The following is an 11,772-nucleotide window of genomic DNA, read 5'->3' as shown; positions in this document are numbered from 1 at the left end:
TTCATAAAAGGTATCAAAAGCCCTCTCCCTTTTTCCAAAGTCCGATATTTGTTTCCTTTCTGTTAAATTCAATTATTTTCGTGTGTCTGGCCACAATTATTCTTCTCCTTTGCTACAATGCTTCTTTTGGTAAAAGTCAAATCAAATTAACAATTTGCCCCGTTTCAAACATGAAATAAATGTAACTGCTCATATATAGACCATTATTAGTCTAATAAGATATGCTTCTAGGACAATCCATCAGTGTTTTCTTTTTTTTGAGAGCCTTATTAACATGCCAATGGTAGAATATGATTTTTTGTAAAAGATCAAATCCCCAAATCCCGAGCTTAAAAACACCCGATCCCGACGCCCCGAAAAAGGTCCTGCCTACTTTTAATCTCTACCTCACCAAATTACTATTTTCCCTTTCAACAATAAATTGTTATGCCCCATTTATGGGCATTATGTTTTCTAGTCTGTACATCCGTTCGTTCGTTCGTTCGTCCGTCCGTGTCTGTCCCGCTTCAAGTTAAAGTTTTTGGTCGAGGTAGTTTTAGATGAAGTTGAGCATGATTTACTTATTTTAATATATATGCAAGAGGTATGACCCCTGAAATAGTAAAAATTTCAAAGAAAACAGTAGACAGAATCAGGGCCGACTTTCTATACTAACATACTAACATACTAACATAGAAAGTCCCTGACAGAATACAGACAGTCTCTATATATTAGTAGTATAATCGTAGTTTACATGTAGATAAACGCGAAAAATAATTGTCTTCTCTAAGGAGGTATAATAGTTGTGGTTCTTGCGATCTAAACACCATGATATGAAACGCTAAAAATAATTGTCCTCTCTAAGGAGATATAATAGTTGATATTCTTGCGATGTAAACACCATGCATGATATGGAGAACGCTTTGAATGGCTTATTTTTTTCCATTTTTGTTATCCTTCATACAAATGGTTGTACTTGTGTCAAATGTTTTACTTATTTTAATATATATACAACTGGTATGACCCCTTAAATAGAAAACATTTAAAAAAAAAAACAGTAGACAGAATACAGAGAGTCTCTATATATTAAAGTAGTTTAATCGTAGTTTATATGTAGATAAACGCGAAAACTAATTGTCCTTTATAAGGAGGTATAATAGTTGTGGTTCTTGCGATCTAAACACCATGATATGGAGAACGCTCTGATTGGCTTATTTATTTTTCATTTTTGTTATCTATCATACGATTGGTTGTATTTGTGCATCTTTAAACCCGGAAGTCTTATCTATGACTAAAAGTCAGTCCGATGACGGAATTATATCCGGACTCCTTTTTTGTCGTTTTTCTCCCAAAATAACTCAATCTGAATAATGATAAGAATGGATGACAAATGCGAATATGCATGTTACCTATAGGACACAGAGGCATGATGATTGATTTATTGTGGAAGGAAGAGAAGCGACACCCAAAATGAGGTCTTCTCGTTTAATAGTATAGAAGTCTAAGTTATAAACCACTTTTATATACAATGCACAGTACATTGAAGTTGACGTACATGCTTTAATAAACTCATTTTGCATATATTTTGTAATGGGATAAGACTAAGTTATAGGATAAGGCTAAGTTAGTCACAAAGCTTGTATAATTGAATTTGGATATTATTATTTAGACCACTTTTGTAAATATAAGTATTCAAAGAAGATTTGGTTCGATCGCCAATGAGACAACTCTTCACAAGAGACCAAGTGACACATAATTTAACAACTATAGGTCACCATACGCTCTACATCAAGAGCACAGCCCATACCTGATAATCATACTGTTTTACGTTTACTTCATAATAATTAATATATATTCTCAATACTAAGTAAGGCTTCATTTCACACTGACATCAACCCTAGATACAAATATGTAAATGGAAACATCATAACTCCCTTTGTTTTTCTCTACAACTAATATGAGGCAGGCTACCTGTAAATGGGGACGAAGTCTGTATGAATTATTTTTATGTAACTTAAATATTTGTTAAAAAAACAGAAACGGAAATACCGTAACATTTCCGATTTTGGTTCTGTTGTTAGGGATTTTAGTTGTGACGTTATTTAAATTATGACGTCATATGCAATGTAAACAAAGAAACGCTATCATCAGGTAACGTTTTTTCATATCAAGGAATTATTAAAAATGAAATTGGTATTGCGCGTTCCTTCCTATTTTATACTAGACTGATAAATATATATTTTACTCAAAGTTTCATACAAACGAGACCGGAAAAAGGAAGTACATTGTACATTTCTGCGCAGGTCCGGGATTTCAAAACACGACATAAAAAAAATTGAACGATTTTGAGTTCATTAGTACAATGAAAAATTTGGGAAATTTTCCCGATTTTTTTTTTTTATTGAATTTTCTACTGTTATTGGGGACTTCGTCCCCATATAAGCAATAGCCTAGGTCAACTATTTTTAATGCAAAGTCACAGATTGATTGAAAGGTGTACATTATTTAATGGGTCTGTCTGACATGGTTCATCTGACCTTGACCTGGTTTTCTTGGTCCATTGGTCAATGTTTAGTTTTCTTAGTAAATACATAACAGAAGATGCTGTATGGACTCTTTACAAGAGATCAAATGACACAGAAATTAACAGCTATAGGTCTCCATACGGTCTTCAACTATAAGCAAAACCCATACTGCATAGTCAGCTATAAAAGGCTCCAAAATCACAAATGTAAAACAATTCAAATGAGAAAATTAATGGCCTTATTGATGTACAAAAAAATGAACAGAAAGTTTCAGGAATAGACATGTAGTGATAAAAAATAAATTGATATTTCATCATGGGACATTGTAGCTGTCATTTTCTCAAATATTTATACAAATGGCAAAAATTTTCAATTTAAGACCATAGTTCCAATTCCCCTTTTTAAGGCTGTTAACTTTCATCCTGATGATATTTCAGTTTAAATGTCTCTCTGCAAAATGACTTATGTTGTCCTTTACCTGAATGACAAAATATATCTATAAATCCAAAGTTTATATTTTTATCATTGAAAATTAATACCTCTTTTGGTGTACATTCACATGTATAACTAAAACACCCCTAATTCAGGATAGTAACCATTAATGAGGATCCTTCCCAACCTCGTCTTAACTATTTTGAGTTATGGTACTGTGAATTTGTTACAATTGCACCATATCACCTAATTTTATGCATACTGTACATGTCTTATTACTCTTTTGCAGGTGACTTCATACTTTGCCTTCCCCATTGTGATGTTTTTGATATACCACAAATCAGAGAAACTTATCCAATATTATAAAGGCCCAGATTATGTAAGTACATAAAATTGAAAAAAGAAAACAACAATCCAACCAAAGAGTGCTGCAGAAAACAGTAGAAGGCCACCAATAGGTCTTTAATACACAAAGAAAATCCTACACATGGAGGCGGGCTTCATCTGCCTGCCCTCCTTGGCTCCTAAACAAAAATGTTTACTAGTTCAGTGAAAGTGGACATCATACTAAACTCCAAAACATATAATTGAAGTAACATTAAAAATCATACAAGACTTACAAATGCCAGAGTGCAAAAAAATGAAACTTTAGTGTGGGGAATAGGATATACAGACACATTTGCGCAGTTTTCAAGCTGAACCAAAGGCCAAACAGTCCATGCTTGTAAAAATGCTGTCGGACCTGTAAAACTCACATTTACAGGTCAATTGCTAAAAAGTTTGTCATATTCAGCTTTGGGCTTGTAAATTTAAAATCGTTCAGACTGTCAAAGGTGTTTTTAGTTCATTCAAACACTCACATTTACATGTACAAATGTATGTCTTTATAAGAATGAATTTATTGATTACTCTTTGCTCCAAGAAAATATATTTATTTTGTTTAAACACAGAACCTGGTGAACAATGTTGGAAAAAAGTGAGTACAGAATGTAATTCATTAATGTGTATGTATTTGATGTAAAGCTTGTATTTATGTATACTATGTAGGTTGTTTTAACTGTAAATGACTTTTCTATTTTCAGCAACATCATCCTTTAGATGATCCTGACAAAGAAGGAGGGGTAAGTACTTTGCTAATAAGTGTCTTTAATTGTTGGTGATCAGGTTTTGGAAAAAAGTAACATCTCTTCCAACAAAAGAAACAAATCCAAATAAAAACATACCTAATTAATAACAAGCATTTCACAAATTCTACAACAGTCTTGTGCATGAAATGACGATGTTTCAATGCTTTCACTCAAACTTTTATTTTTTTAGTCCATAATAGACATGATAGAACAAAAGAATATGGGGTATTCACAAATGATCCACAAAATCAGTATGTGCACAGCATAAAACCACAAAAAAGCAACAAGCAGTGCTTTTATTGCTGTTTTTCATTTCAATAACACAGTGTGGCCTTTAACACAGAGAAAAACTCTTAACTTAAGTTTTAGACTGCCCTTCAATAGCATTAGTTTGAGCAAAGAACTTAAACCTATACATGTATGCTATACTCTCATTATTTAAACCGATAATCACACAGAGCAGTACACACATTTAGACTACCATGCATATGGAACATGAGACTGCCATTAAATGTGTAACTACTAGCCAATCAAATCATGGCAGGGAGAGGAGACAAAAAATTATGATTCCCTATTGAAAAAAGCTAAGAGAGATTCACATTTCACATATACAATAAAATATATTTGATTTTTTTTTTTTTTTTAAATGTTAAATACTGTAAATTCAGAAATTATTGCATGCATTTATTACATGTATTGCAATTTTGTCATTTTAGACTAAAATGCGATTTTTATGTTTGTGATATCAAGAAAATCCTGTTTAATTCATATAAAAAAAATCAAATGCGAGTTTAAAGTATTTGAATTATAACCCTGTCGCATTTTTATACGACCGCAAATTTTGAAAAAATTTTCGTCGTATATTGCTATCACGTTGGCGTCGGCGTCGTCGTCGTCGGCGTCGGCGTCGTCGTCCGGCGTCCGAATACTTTTAGTTTTCGCACTCTAACTTTAGTAAAAGTGAATGGAAATCTATGAAATTTTAACACAAGGTTTATGACCACAAAAGGAAGGTTGGTATTGATTTTGGGAGTTTTGGTCCCAACATTTTAGGAATTAGGGGCCAAAAAGGGCCCAAATAAGCATTTTCTTGGTTTTCGCACTATAACTTTAGTTTAAGTTAATAAAAATCTATGAAATTTTGACACAAGGTTTATGACCACAAAAGAACGGTTGGGATTGATTTTGGGAGTTTTGGTCTCAACAGTTTAGGAATTAGGGGCCAAAAAAGGGCCCAAATAAGCATTATTCTTGGTTTTCGCACAATAACATTAGTTTAAGTAAATCAAAATCAATGAAATTTAAACACAATGTTAATGACTACAAAAGGAAGGTTGGTATTGATTTTGGGAGTTTAGGTCCCAACAGTTTAGGAATTAGGGGCCAAAAAGGGACCCAAATAAGCATTTTTCTTGGTTTTCGCACCATAACGTTAGTATAAGTAAATAGAAATCTATGAAATTTAAACACAAGGTTTATGACCATAAAAGAAAGGTTGGGTTTGATTTTGGGAGTTTTGGTCCCAACATAATAAGGGGCCCAAATGGTCCAAAATTAAACTTTTGTTTGATTTCATCAAAATTGAATAATTGGGGTTCTTTGATATGCTGAATCTAACTGTCATGACTGTGTATGTAGATTCTTAACTTTTGGTCCCGTTTTCAAATTGGTCTACATTAAGGTCCAAAGGGTCCAAAATTAAACTTAGTTTGATTTTGACAAAAAATGAATCAGTTAGGTTCTTTGATATGCTGAATCTAAAAATGTACTTAGATTCTTGATTATTGGCCCAGTTTTCAAGTTGGTCCAAATCGGGGTCCAAAATTAAACTTTGTTTGATTTCATCAAAAATTGAATAAATGGGGTTCTTTGATATACCAAATCTAACTGTGTATGTAGATTCTTCATTTTTGGTCCTGTTTTCAAATTGGTCTACACTAAAGTCCAAAGGGTCCAAAATTAAACTTAGTCTGATTTTAACAAAAATTGAAATCTTGAAGTTCTTTGATATGCTGAATCCAAAAATGTACTTAGATTTTTTATTATGGGCCCAGTTTTCAAGTTGGTCCAAATCAGGATCTAAAATTATTATATTAAGTATTGTGCAATAGCAAGTCTTTTCAATTGCACAGTATTGCGCAATGGCAAGAAATATCTAATTGCACAATATTGTGAAATATCAAATTTTTTTTTAATTAGAGTTATCTTTCTTTGTCCAGAATAGTAAGCAAGAAATATCTAATTGCAAAATATTGTGCAATAGCAAGATTTTTTTTTAATTGGGAGTTATCTTTCTTTGTCCAGAATCAACTTAAATCTTTGTTATATACAATATACAATGTATATTCACTTTTTACTACCAACTGATAAATTAAAATAATCTTTACCATTCAGTGATAACAAGCAGTTTTTTTACATCTTAATATTTTATGATGTATTTAAATGAGTAGTTATTGTTGCAAACTCCATTAGAAATTTTAATTGAGATTAGTTTTGGAATAAGGGAAAGGGGGATGTGATTAAAAAAATTGGGTTCAATTTTTCTCATTTGAAATTTCATAAATAAAAAAGAAAATTTCTTCAAACATTTTTTTGAGAGGATTAATATTCAACAGCATAGTGAATTGCTCTAAGAGAAACAAAAATTTTAAGTTCATTAGAACACATTCATTCTGTGTCAGAAACCTATGCTGTGTCAACTATTTAATCACAATCCAAATTTAGAGCTGAATCCAGCTTGAATGTTGTGTCCATACTTGCCCTAACCGTTCAGGGTTCAACCTCTGCGGTCGTATAAAGCTACGCCCTGCGGAGCATCTGGTTCTCAATTATAAAAACATTGCAATAATTTCTGTGCAATTCATTTATATTTATGCTGTTTCTTTTCAGAAATTAATTGAAAAATACTTGAAAGGAAGAGCCAGAGGGAAAGGTCCAAAAAGTATTCAGTCAACAGATTTAGAGGAAGAGGAATTAAGAAAGCTAGAATCAAGATAATTTGATAAAAAAAAATATCAAATAAATAACTGACTTAGTATGACGATGTTTTTCAGATAAAAATCTTCTTGGAATGAACATGGACAAGATGTGAATGACCGTTTTGTGCAAGAAATCATGTGTATATTTGTATGTTATGAATGATACAGGGAAGAGTTTAGAGTTTTGTTCTTTTATGAAAAAATGTAAATAAAGTAATGATTATAAAAGCCTTTTTTTTTTCACTTAATTTATGATTATTATTACTATTACATAATTTTATCAACTTTCAAGAAACTTTTACTGACAGTCTGTTTTATATCAGTATTTGTTTTTATTGTCCCCAAAATTGTTATAAGAACATACTTTTTTGTCCTGTTTGTTTCCAATCTGAAACAACGAAAAAAGTCCCCTTTTTATGAAATAAGGAGACGTGGTATGATTGGCAATGTGACAGCAATTTCCAAAGTTTTATTAGGAATGTATGAATGCTTAACACCTAGTTCAGATTTGCCTCTTAAATTTCATCCTTCAAGTTACCCATACTTGGATATTAAATAAATACTTGAAGTTATTACACACATACATGGTATAAACTTGCTCAAACATATAATCTAAATGTTTATTGAAAATGTTATGAAAACATTGGAATTTTCTTTATATATCCTTTAGTGTTTTCTTGTGCAATAACTTTATTCTTTAAGGGCATATCCAACAGTTTATTTTTGACGGTGAGAATTTTTTCCCTTGAAGATATTTCATTCTTCAATAGACGGAGAATCAAATTTTGCCACAAAAAATATTAGTCGTCGATTTCGTTTTTTCAAAAAATACTGATGAAAATTGAACATTTTTGCAATTTTGGAGTAAAAAACGTTTTTTATTTAAAAAAATTAAATATGATTTTTTAATCAACATATACTTATATAATGGGGCTCAAATTAAAGCAAAATAATTCAAGGTGGTAAGAAAAATCTAACTTTATCATTTAAAGCATTAATTCTTACTCAAATAAAGTCAAAAACGTTATGATGGACCCAAACAACGGCAAGAAATGAACATTTGAAATGCACATTTTTAATTTATTAAAATATTTCTAACGGTGTCGATTTGGCCAAAGTGAGATATGTCATTCTTTGAAAAAAATGGAACGTCTTAACGTTTTGAAAAATATTTGTCACCGTACTCGTTTTTGAGAAAAATTGAGAAAAATGATATTGTTTACTAAATCCCTTCCGTAAGCCTCACAAATTGCGCCAAAAATTAAGACGTTTCGGGACGTAACGTTATATTTCCCCGCTAATTTTTCAAAGGCAGTGCGACGGTGTTGCAGATTGTGACTTTGTTGGATAGTTGTCACGATAGCACTCATATCGCATCTTCTTATTTATAATGGACGAGTATCTGTACGAGATAATAATTCAGTTAGCTTTACTATTGTGTTCGTCAAAATTGTGAGACATGCAAACAATTAATCCGAATAATTCAGTCGTTACAAGTAGGAGAGATCGATTACGGGGAGGGACTGAATTATTCGGGTTAGCAAACCATGGAATTACAAACTATTAAAATAGTCCCTGTCTCTGCATGGTATACGGTATTTCATCCCTCTTTTAAAACAAACGAATTACCCGTTAGAAATCCGTTTCTGTGTGTCGGTCTATAGTACAAAGCAGGGTTAATTTTCATATATTTACATTTGATGTTTTTGTTCTGATTATTCATTTTATATGCCACTTAATTGACGTCCGTCATCCATAATCATTATTTATTTTACCGTTACTTTACAAAGAAGTGTTTTTCTTACACTGATTTATATTACACTGTCTATATAATTTCACATATCGAAATCAATAAAGAGCATGTGAAATTTTGCAACCAAACTGTGACACTTGTCTAAAATCTCTCCGACTCTATATTATATATTCATATTGCAGTTCTGTTTTTTCTGTTCTTTACAGGCTTCTAGCTATAAAAAAAAATCTGTATGTTGACTCTTAGTGTTTTGAATTATATGTGTCGTTGGGTTGCTGTCGTATTAATGTATACCTTTGAAATCTTTTACATGACAAAACGATTGATTGGGTATAGAAATATTCACATCTCTGGACTGCTCCCGTCCAACAGTTACGTGAATATATCTCAGATGTATAAATTTGCAGCCTCGTTTAGTCGAAATAAAAATGTCGTAATATCAGACGCATAGAGTAAGGAGAGTTTCGCGCTATCTATACGTTAAAATACCATCTAAATAAATGGTTGAAGCGATATACGAACTTCGAATAAAATCTATAAACAACATCAAAGGTCACATGAATCTTCAAATAAGTCGCATCTGTTGCGCCTTTTGCAGTTGTAGATGAAAAAAATACTTTGATTAACAAAACAGTTCAGTAAGACATTAACTTGGAGAATAAACCAAACGGCCGAAAAATGTTTAATGTTATTTTTTTCGTGTGTTTTTGCTTTTATGACATATTTACAATATATAAGTATATGAAATTGACACGGTAATTTTTCCACATAAACGAGCCTGACTGCCGTGGTATAACGCTTCAATATATGAGTTATTGCATATATACACAATGGAAATTGTTTTCTGTTCTACTGCCCTCTACATAGTGTGGCTGCATACAATGTAACCACTGATGTAGACATTGATTATTCAAACAAATGAATTCAAAGAGAAAGATGCGGAAAGAAATTCTGAAATTTTCGTTTAGAAATAAGATATAAAATAAAAATAAAATACCAAAACTGGAGTACTGTTTGAGACACTTATCAGTTGAGAACTAATGATTATGCATCACTATATGAAACTGATGAATTGATTGCTCCCGTGCTCCAGTTGCAAATATCTCACGCATATTTACGACGAGGCGAGAATGGATCTGAAGTAAATGATTGATAAATGTACATTATCAAGATATAAAGAGTGTACTAGCGGTAAAATGTATGTCGTACTAGATAAAGTTGAATAATGATCAAAATTTTGACTTAAGCTATTAGCCCCCCACCCCCAATTTCGAATTATGGTATTTCGATGGCTGTTTTTTTTTCCAATCCTGTTATGGACCCGCTGACTTAAGAGGGCGTGTCTAATTAGTCAAGACCTACACTGGTTTTTTGTTTGTTAAATTATATTTATTCCCTCATACATAAGTAAACACCAACATCGTCAGATATTTTCCACTTGTATGTCAGTTATATATTACAATGTTTTCCTAGTTCAATGTTTTTTTATTACTGTGTCATCTTTTGTTTTACATTGTTTTCCGGTTAAAGGTCGTATTTATTTAAAGAGCTACTGTAAATATATTAGCACTTCAACGCAAAGCTAGATGCATGATAAATGTTAGTTTTACGCCGTATTTTATTTTTCTCAAGAAACCATTTTTTTTCCATCTTTCTCAAGTAAAACCAAACTTTGAGGTTTTTTTTTATCCTGAATGACAATCTCTCGGAAAAGTTTGGTAAAGAACTATTAATTACAATTTGTGTTGCATTCTAATGCAATAATAAATCATTACGCATTTCCTTTCTACTGTATTGAAGATAATTTTCATAAAACGGAAACTTAAGTGAGTATGGTCTAGTAATGATTAAGATAATTGTAGTTCTTTTATAATAGACAAAAAGGACAAAGATATCTTTTAAGTTTTGAGTTCTAGTTCTGTTAATATTCTGTATGATTTTTTTGCCGATTCCCGCCGTGCCCTTTCCTTTGAGGAAAGAAACCGCCCTTTCCAGACGGCCATTATGACGTCGTTGAAACACCGTGAAATTACGGGGAACAATAAACGACGGTTACGTTTGTTATTACCTCCCCTGAAACTGTTGGATATGCCCTTAAAACCAATGTTTTTCCTTTTGTCAATCAAAGAGGGACGAAAGATACCAAAGGGACAGTCAAACTCATAAATCTAAAACAAACTGACAACGCCATGGCTAAAAATGAAAAAGACAAACAGAAAAACAATAGTACACATGACACAACATAGAAAACTAAAGAATAAACAACACGAACCCCAAATCATGGTTGCCTCCCTTACACCATAGATTTTACTATTTCAGGACCAAAAACCAAACTAATTGGAAGTAAATTTCAGAAATCTCCCATCAAGCACAGTTGTGTGTGGTGGTCTGTTTTTTAATGACCCATTAATGGGCGTGATGTTTTCTGGTCTGTGCATCCATTCATTTGTTTGTTCCTTTGACCGCCTGTCACACTTCAGGTTAAATTTTATGATCATGGTAGTTTTTGATGAAGTTGAAGTCCATTCAACTTGATACTTAGTACACATGTTCCCTGTGATATGATCCTTCTAATTTTTAATGCCAAATTGGAGTTTGGACCCCACTTTCAGGGTCCATTTAACATAGAAAAAAATAGTGTGAGTGGGACATCTGTGTACAAAGGACACATTCTTGTTTAGCTATATTTTCATCAGATAATAGCAAAAAACAATCAAAAATCAAATAAATTTCACCCAATTATGAAATTGCAAAACTATTTATGCCTAAACATTCAATGAAATAAAAAAAATATGTTGATCATGCTTAATCATCTGTATTATCTGTTTGATTCAAATCTCAGTTGACAAGAATCGTCAGTTTCCTAAGTTTCCTACCAAAGTTGGGTGGTTCTCTCTGACTTCCATCACCAAAATGACTGCTTTGATATAGCCATCTTGGTCGTGATAAACCAATGTGTACTTTTCAGATCTGTCTGA

The sequence above is a fragment of the Mytilus edulis genome, chromosome 1, assembly GCF_963676685.1.
Source record: "Mytilus edulis chromosome 1, xbMytEdul2.2, whole genome shotgun sequence".
NCBI lineage: Eukaryota > Metazoa > Mollusca > Bivalvia > Mytilida > Mytilidae > Mytilus > Mytilus edulis.
This window is presented reverse-complemented; position numbering follows the sequence as displayed.